The 9070-nt window shown below is 47.1% G+C and overlaps 1 long non-coding RNA gene across 1 annotated transcript in view; it reads right to left on the bottom strand.

Annotated features, from left to right (window-relative positions):
• LOC116427527 (uncharacterized) overlaps positions 1-7692 on the bottom strand; it is a 122466-nt gene extending 114774 nt beyond the window's left edge. Inside the window, exon 1 of the long non-coding RNA XR_012999217.1 lies at positions 7035-7692. This is a non-coding gene — a long non-coding RNA (uncharacterized LOC116427527). The remainder of the gene's footprint in view (positions 1-7034) is intronic.
• Positions 7693-9070: the final 1378 nt, after the last annotated feature.

Consider the following 9070-nt stretch of genomic DNA (forward strand, 5'->3'; position numbering starts at 1 on the left):
GCAGTTGGAGGACGATCGGCGAATTCAACGAACGGAGCTCGGCGCAGCCGAATTTCTGAGGATACGGGTGTAACACACGCTCGTGACGTTTCCCCTAAACTACACACAAGGCGATTAGAATCCAAGAATCAAACGATACGTCTGGGGACATCGATCACTGAAATCCGGCAGACTCGGCGGACACATGCCAACAGACACCGTCACGGTGAATTACCTTATTCTCGAGGCGGCCACGTTATCCGGATGATAAAACTGCACGTGTCACACTGACTCACGACGTTATGTTACGCGGTTTGTTCGGCTAGAACAGTCGGGTGGCACGAAAGAGGAAGTTACGTAGCAACACAACAGTCTTGGTCGAAGGTCGACGAAGCACTAGACAGGCGTGACGAACTGGAGGGATCTGCTACCCTCGACCGGTAGCAGCCTCACAATATCTTTCCGCACTGTACCCGATCTTCACAGTACCGTTCCGTCATCTTAGTTTCATGTTCGAATCCCAAGCGTAATGTTCAAGTTCACAGGAAAACCAAAAAAAGATCAAATAAAGTTGAACGTCACCGGTTGCTAAATTATCCACGAGCGTTTGTTCGTCATTATAACGAACGCCAACGATGACCACGATATTATCGGCGCACAGACTATCCTCCCACTCTTTCTTTCTCTTTCTCTCTCCCGCCCCCTCTCTCTCTCTCTCTCTCTCTCTCTCTCTCTCTCTCTCTTTTTCTGTTGTCCGTCTAGATTCACGCTAGGTCCAGCACTAACAAGTATCACCGGGCATCTGCAATCATCCGAAGGAACCGGCGGCGATTAGCAGGTCCATTATCGCGTACCCCGGCTCACACGCACCTCTATCCTGAGCCCTCGTGTGCACCAACTTCACGCACGCGTTTTCGCACGACGTTTGCTCCTTCGTGTCCTTAGGGCCCGGGTATATAAGAACGCCGGGAACTGCGTGTGTTGCTCGCGGCCGTACGCGTCGGTGTGCACATGCATTTATCACCAGTTATCCGCGTGTGTCACACAGCGAACCGTGCTGGCGGATCAACGTGATGCGGATCGGGCTGGATGATTTCGCGGTTTTCCGTGAACGCGTGCCCGTGCGCCGTCCGCCGTGTGCGCACGTATGCGTGCGTGTAACAGTGTCTCGTGATACTCGTGACCGGGGTTCTATATACATACACGATCGGTCGCGCGCGCGCCTGTGTGTTTACGTGTCCGTGTTGTACATATGTGTACATGTAGAGGTATGGTCGGCTCGATGTGTACGCGTGTATGTATGTATGTACGCGTGTCGGTGGTAGGTGCGAGCGACGCGGGAGCGCGCGCGCGCCGCCTCTACGGTAGTTATGTTACAAGGTGTACGCGTCTTAAGTGATTTCGGCCTGGCTGGTCAGCCCGGCAGCTCCGTATGATGAGGCCGCCGCTTTGCTACTGACAGACCTAAAGACCACCCTAACCCTGCAGTCGGGGACGAGGGGTTCCCCACCCCCGTCGTCAGCGGGCGAGAGAGAGACCACCCCTCCGCCGCCAGGGACTGGGGCGAATAAGCAACCCTTAGCAGCCGATGCCACCTCCACGGTGGCGGCGCAAACGCACTCCTGCCTCCGAGGGTAGTCTTATCCCCACCATTTCTTCCGTAGGAGCGAAACTGTCACCCCCACCCACCCCCAACCGGTCCAGCACTACCACCACCAGAAACCTCTATACCCCGTGACGCACGCCGCCGCTGATGCCGACACTGCCGCCGCCGCCGCCGCCGCCACCGTCGCCGCCGCCGCCGACGCCGCCGTCGTCGCTGTCGTTTCTACCCCTCCAGTCAGTCTCCGGCGTCGGGAAGAACCCCTTCCAGAACCACCCGAGGATCCCCTTCTTCTCGTCTCCCACGCTGTTTCTAGTCGGAGAGTCGTCTTAAGATAAAAACACGGACGATCGGGTTTTGCAGTTAACCCACTCACCCTCGCCCCCACCCTCGCTCCGGGCACCCCCGCGCCTCCACCCTACCCGGCTAACTTTTCCTTCCACCCCACCCCTTTCGATCCTCTATCCACTATCCCCTTCTCTCTTCGATACAAACCTCTACCCCTTCCTCTCGCCTTCCGTAACCTCTCGCTCGTTACGTCTTCCTCTCTTTTCTATGCGCTAACCCTTACAAGCAGCCACGACTAACCCCCAACCCTCTTATCCTTCTACTTTTTCTTGTTCCTTCGATCCCGTCCTCTCACGCCGCTTCTCGCTCTCTCTCTCTCTCTCTCTCTCTCTCTCTCTCTCTCCGTCGCTTTTTCTCTCTTCCTCTCACTCTTTCTCTGTCTCTCTTTTTCTCTCCCCCCTCTCTATCGTCCTCTCTCTCTCTTCCTCTCTCACCATCGCTTTTTCTCTTATTCTCCCCACCCCCTCTCTATGTCAGTTCCTCTTTTTCTAGATCGACGAGACTTTCGATTCTTTCGTGGGCAACCTTCAATCCTCCAACCTCCCACCCCCTCCGCCCCGCCAACCCCTTTTTTCCTCTCTTTACCGACCGATACGTCGCGTGTCGACCTGCTCGACGGTATCGTCCCGTTCACCCTCAGAACACACACGTCCCCCACTTTAGACCGACCAGACTCCCACGAAACGGGAGACAACAACGACCTCGTGTATTTTTTATAGGATTAGTGTATATTGTTGTCCGTGTATTTTTCTGTTCGTTCGCTTCAGACTTTCCACGGCGGATCGATCTTTGATGTACGGAACGTGTCGCTGCCCAGTGTGACGTGACCGACAAGATCACTTTCACACCCCTGACGATCGGACCTGGCGAGATCGTGACGTGTCTGAAGATTTTTCTCTGGATTCAGTTTTCAAGGTCTTTGTGATGTGCGATCGGGGAAAAATCCGGGATTTTCGGGTTTCGAGTAGGATCGACAATGGGAATTGTACGTTGTGTGACAAGTTTAGGGAATGATCGTTCTAGTTTTTTATACGTTTCGGACCGAATTTTAAGAATGTCTGAAAGAAGGTTGGTTTCAGTGGAAATATAACCATGCAGTGCAAACGAAAAAAAAGATTAAATTGAGGATGTATGATAAAGGGACATGAAATACTGACCATGCTCTACGTTATACTTTCTATCGCCACCCTCTGTGATTTATTCGGAGAGGACGAGTTTCGTTCCGATTTAGGTTTCGAAATGGCCTATGAATCTGTAGAATTTTGAAATTTATACTCCGTTAACTTTGAAAAATAGATTTTCGGAGTCTGAGGTTATAAATTTTTATAATTCTCTAGAAATTCAAGGAATCTGAAGCAATTGAATACAATTATTCGTGATTCTTGATATTCCAATAAATCTACAATTGTGCTTTCGAATTTATGAAATTTTGATATTTTTCTAATGCTTCCAATTACTTTATAAAATTTTATAATTCGAAGGATGTACATCGCGAATATGTTCGTGAAATTTCATAAATGTACAGAAATGAAATAGAAACATTCATAACTGATATGTGAATATATTTGCAGCTCTTAGTATTATGTCTGAATGTATAAAATTCTAAAATTTTCCTGTTCCTTTTAGTTAGCTTGCAAAACAGATTTCCTGATTCGGAGAACGAAAATATTAAAAATTTTCGCGAAACGTCGAAAACCTACAGAAATAAACACAGTCCTTCCTAATTGGTGATACGAGGTAAACGTGTGATAAACTTTCGAGTATCCTCAAAACGTAACCGACAACATGCAAGAGTGTTTCGTATTGCGTTTCACATTTCCACTGTGTTGCGGAATGAAACGAATAAACGAGGCACGGCCGCTAAGTCCGCGTTGCCGAACGTCCTCGCGCAGTTTCCGCGATGCGTACAATCGCTTCTGCCGATAGAGGATTTAATACAATCGGGTGCAGCAACGAAATCTTTGAATGTAGAATTGCTATCCAGCTTTTCAAAGGAAGGACACGGCTGGCCAACTACCCATTCCACTGCGCGCAAGGATTCAATGCAACCTACGCAAAGTCTGCACGCACACCATGACTCAGAACTCCGGCTGCTGCATGCATCTGAACAGCGTCCGATTTGAAAACAATGAAATCTTCCATACGAGTTAATCAGTGGCTGACGTCAGCTTTCCGAACCTGTTGTTCCTTTTCCTAAGTTTTCCAGCAATACACGACGTAAAGAGATGAAAATCAAGATCATGGAACAATTCTGAACGAATCCTGTCAAACTATGCTGATCGAGGAATGGAAAACACTCAAGTGTCATCGTAGAAGAAATTAATCGAAACAACAACCGTTCTTCTTCTTCTACTTTTTCTTCTTCTTCTTTTTCTTCATCTTATATATCCTACAGCCTTTGTCTTTCAAACTGGTGTAGATGTACTACGTTGAACTATTAGTTGAATAAAATACAGAAAAAATATGACCTTCGTCATTGTAGAAAAAATTAATTTTCTTCTTCATGAGTATCCTACACCCTTTGCTGTTCGTACTAGAGAAAACGTTTTCGACTATTAATCGAATAAAATGTTGAACAAATCAAATCTTAGAAAGTAGCAATGTGCACTAGGTATCGAATGTAAGAACAGTTGAACGCAATCGGCGGTCGGTGGAAGATTTTTATGCTAGCCCGGTTTTGTCCACGATTTTCGAAGCGGCCACCCCACGCATGACCGTGCACCCCACTCCCGATCGAAACTCATTTATACTTTTACCACCACTCCACCGGCCTGGCCATGGAATTGTTTATGACACGATTCGTTTGATTATTAGCTGTTTATACGCGGTCATCGATCGCGTCGGTAACTGCCACGCGGTATTTCGACAACAGAACGCATCCGAGCCGTGTTCCGGCAATAACCCTTCCCGTACGACTGCTTACCCGTGCATTTTTCCCCCCGACCCTTTCGGACGGACCGACGAAACTGGTTCTGCCGGGTTCACGATTCAAGCTGGATACTCATTTTCGGGACCCTCAGTTCAACGGGAACGTTCGCTAGGATCAGGGATATTTTAGCATCGTGGAAGTGCTTAATTCCTCGTACTCGATGCAATTCCGACGATTACACCGAAGAAAATTATTGTGCGCTCTTCTCTTTCTGCCTGGGCGCGCAACAGATACAGGATCCTTCGAATAGTTTACTTAACGAGCGGTCACGAAGCTCGTTGCTTTATATTTCCCACTAAAAAATGTTTCGGTTTATTCTAGATTTATTAACTTCGGATAGTTTTATTGGATTTTGTCGTTCGCGATACGTGGTATTATATTAGTATTCAATTGAACGGACTTCAGAACATATTCTTAGTATAGGTGCCGAATGTATCTTATTGATCGTGTTTCGTTAACATTTTATTTTATAAGGAAGTACTTTTATATTTATCTGAGAAAATTTAATTATCCGTGTATTCTGTATTTTATTAAGCGTTTTAGAACACATTTGGGATTACCGCGACTCTTTGCCTTGCAATATGAATATCGTTCACGTTCCAGTCAGATGTTTTTGATTAAAAATGTTCAATTACGTTCATCGAGTTTTTAAGTGTAACCTTCTTTTGCACTTAATTTTTTTTGTTTCCTGCAACACGTGCCATTCTATTCAGCTACCGTCGCGTCGGGAGAGAACTTTGAGGGAATCTACTTACGTCGCATAAGACCTGACCAGATCTACTTCGACGGAGAAGTGTACGGATGATTCACTAGTTTTCACGTTCCACGGGTTATTTACGTTACAATGTCCATATTGTTTACGATCCGTTAATTTAAACAGTTTTTTTTCTTTTTCCTGTCTGAAGATACCGCGATCAAAGTATTCCGACTTCAAGAAACGTTAACCGTAAAATTTGATTCATTCGATTGTGATATTATTCGAATGAAAAGAAACATATTTTTTATTTTTACAAACTCCACTAACCGTACGAGATTACGCTTAAATATCATTCACTATCGCACAATAAGTCCAGGTTTTGTTTTCATTAAAGCCGGTTTTATTAACACGCGCACATTAACGTGACACATATATAGAAATGTTAGTAGATGACGAATAAAACATTCGTGTCATTGATATTTTAATTAAGCGGCCACGTGACTCCGACATTCATATTATCGCCACCTCCGCCCGCCTTTTAATTTAATAATCGTAAATTAATTTGTAACCATCACTTTATTAACGATCGTTGTTCCAATCGGATTCTTTACACTTGTTTTACGCACATTCGTTCGATAAAGTTCCGTAAGGTAACGTATCACTTTTCCACTTTTTTAACGTCACCCTTATCGTAACATCGCGATTCCTCGACGATACAGATTCCCGCGCGTCATTTCGCAATTACGTTTCTTAATTATGTCGTTCGTTCCACAATTGACACCATCACTGCACAGTATCACCGTAAATGTCACCACAAAGACGTGCCTTTGCTTGGTAAGTGCCTACGACAAGGAGAATGTATCCGTAGATGACAGACAAGGAGCTTGGACTGAAAGAGAATTACCTAAACGCCCAAGAAATTTACCTCAATCTCACTGTAATAAACATTTTCTAGACGCAGAAGGAAATAATTCAACGACAAGACAAAGAAATTCAACAATACTCGAAAGAATGTTCACGATGAAGAATACATTCGAATACTTTCCACTCGAAAAAAAACCTTCGAATTCAGTTACTAAACTATCCCTTCGAATCCTGTTTCCAATATTATTAGAATCATCGAAGAATTTCGAACAATAAGAATAAAAGTGAAAAATGAATTTTCTCAAGAGAATTCGGAAAAAAGAATGCTCGAGGCTTTACGAGAAATGACACTTTTAGTAAGACGAGATCAACCTTCCATTGAAAACGGTAAATGGCTACTGAAAGCTGTTCCGTTTCAAAAAATTAAGAACGATCGAAAATGAAAAAAATAGAAGTATCCAACAGAAAACGACACACTATTCTTAAGAAACACCATAGACAGCAATTTGCGACTCCTTTTATCGAGGACCGAACTTAACGGAACTAAGGACGAAACGAAAAATCCACGAAACGAAGAAGAAATTCCTCGGGAGTTGTTCTTGACGTGGACTCACCTGTGTTTCCGATTCCAAGCAGAGAAGCGTTCGAGACGTGTTCGAAAGGTGTTCATAGAAAAATTCTCGGCGCACTCGAAGGGCGGTCCGTGTAAAATCCTCTTCTTGGTTGGTCACGGTCACTGCAAGCTCCGGAGATTCCCTGAAGACGGAACTCGTGGTCACCGTTTCTTAATTTCAGTCGAAGGCGCGCGCGTTCGAGTGTTCTTGTTTGCCGACACCACGTCGTCGAACGGTATTTTTCGAGAAAACCAGTAATCTTTCTTTATCCCCCGGAACAGAAAAGAACGATGATCGTCGTAACGGTAAGATCGGTGTGATAATGTTTTGCGTGTGATAACGTTCCTCGCCCCGTCCCGGCCCGTTCGTACAATTTTCTTTCTTAGGTTCTTTTTGCGTTTTTTAGTGGATTTCTTTACTACTTAGTCAAAAATTTAAATAACAAATCGTCCTGTTCTTCTCTCGGCTCGCGCGCGGCCCCGGTGCCTTTTTCCGTGGGGCCCGGCTGACGAACGTGGCCGATCAGCGCGCGGGTAGAGAGAGCTTGGGCTGCGTGGCGGAGCGCGAACTTGCGGGCTTGCGGGCGCACTGGCGCACACGGCACACTCGCACCGCGTAGGCGGAGAGAGGAGAAGCTCCGACGGATGCTGTAAGCCGAAGGGAGAGAAACACGCGCGCCGGCCAGCAGCGGAGGCAAGCCGGCGGCCCCTCTTGGCCGCTGCCCCGGACGGTGGCTCCTCTACCGTTCGACGCCGAAACCTCCCAGACTGCTTCTCCTGACGGCCTATGAAAGCTGCCCCCGTTGGTGCGACCGGACGCGACCGACCGGACGACAGAGAAAGTGAACCGGCCGGACGCGCGACAGAGACTGACTTATCCCACGAAGACTCGGGCACGCGAGAAAGAAGAGACGAAATGGACGGTCCGAATATCAACGCTTCACGCTATTGGCTACGCCGGAACCGTGGATGCATCTGACGAGTCAAAAATTTAACGAATCTAATGATCCGGAGATCGATTACCGACTTCTTGTTCGAATTAAACGAAGAATCTTCGCGATGCATTACGATGGGTTAGGGGTAGATTTTCTCAGGGTGTTCAATTATTTAGTTTCCTCTGATCCTGAATTAGCCTGTCGATATATAACGGTATGTAAAAATGAAAGAATTTAGTATTTCTCAGTTAGCTTGAAAGTTAGGCGGAGGGGGTTAAAGATTGATTCGGGAAGAATGTAAACTTAACGTTGGAATAAAGTTCAAATTATTCTGCTCTTGACACGAGACGCAAAATTAGAAGAAGATTGACGTGGAAGTGAAGTGGTTGGCGCACCGAGGCATCTCGGTTTAAGGGAATCTCCTTGGATAGGGGCAACGTTGGTCCAGCAGCCGGCACTGAACGAATTCAGAGGAAGACGATATCAGCGAGGGAGTCGTTTGTGCGACGAGGAGGATCTCGATCGTGGAAGCTTACAACGGAATCGTCGGTGGTGGGTGAACAGGTTACGCTGGTAGAAGGGGATAAATTGCGAGAGGAAGATGACGCGCCGTGACGTCCGGAGGCGCGACGAGGACGATTGCAAACGACACGAACATCCCCGAACTCGTCCGAGACGCACTCGACTGGCCTGGCCGTTCACGGGACGGAGACGGAGTTTGAGCGCCGGCCACGGGAGAGCGAAAGACGGCGAGCCGCGCGGTTGGTGTTGGATAAAGACGAAGAGGACGATAGAATAGACACCGTTAGAAGAACAGAGAGGCACCTTCGCAAGCTGACCACGCGCTCGTACGCTCCGCGACGTCGGAAAGGGACGGATAGATGCGGTGCTGACCACGCTGGACAGGGACGGCTAGCTTTTTTACTTTATCACGTTGCCGACGTGTGTGTACGTGTGCACGTCTGTGCGGGTACGTCGAGGTGTAACGGAGGCTTTCGAGGTGATGATACACGCTGATATTGGCGGGGCTGGACGCACGCGAGCTTCGAACTGGTGCAGCGGAAATGAGAAAGGCTAAGATGGATTCTAAGAACCTTGATGA

The sequence above is a fragment of the Nomia melanderi genome, chromosome 8 (genome assembly GCF_051020985.1).
Source record: "Nomia melanderi isolate GNS246 chromosome 8, iyNomMela1, whole genome shotgun sequence".
Lineage (NCBI taxonomy): Eukaryota > Metazoa > Arthropoda > Insecta > Hymenoptera > Halictidae > Nomia > Nomia melanderi.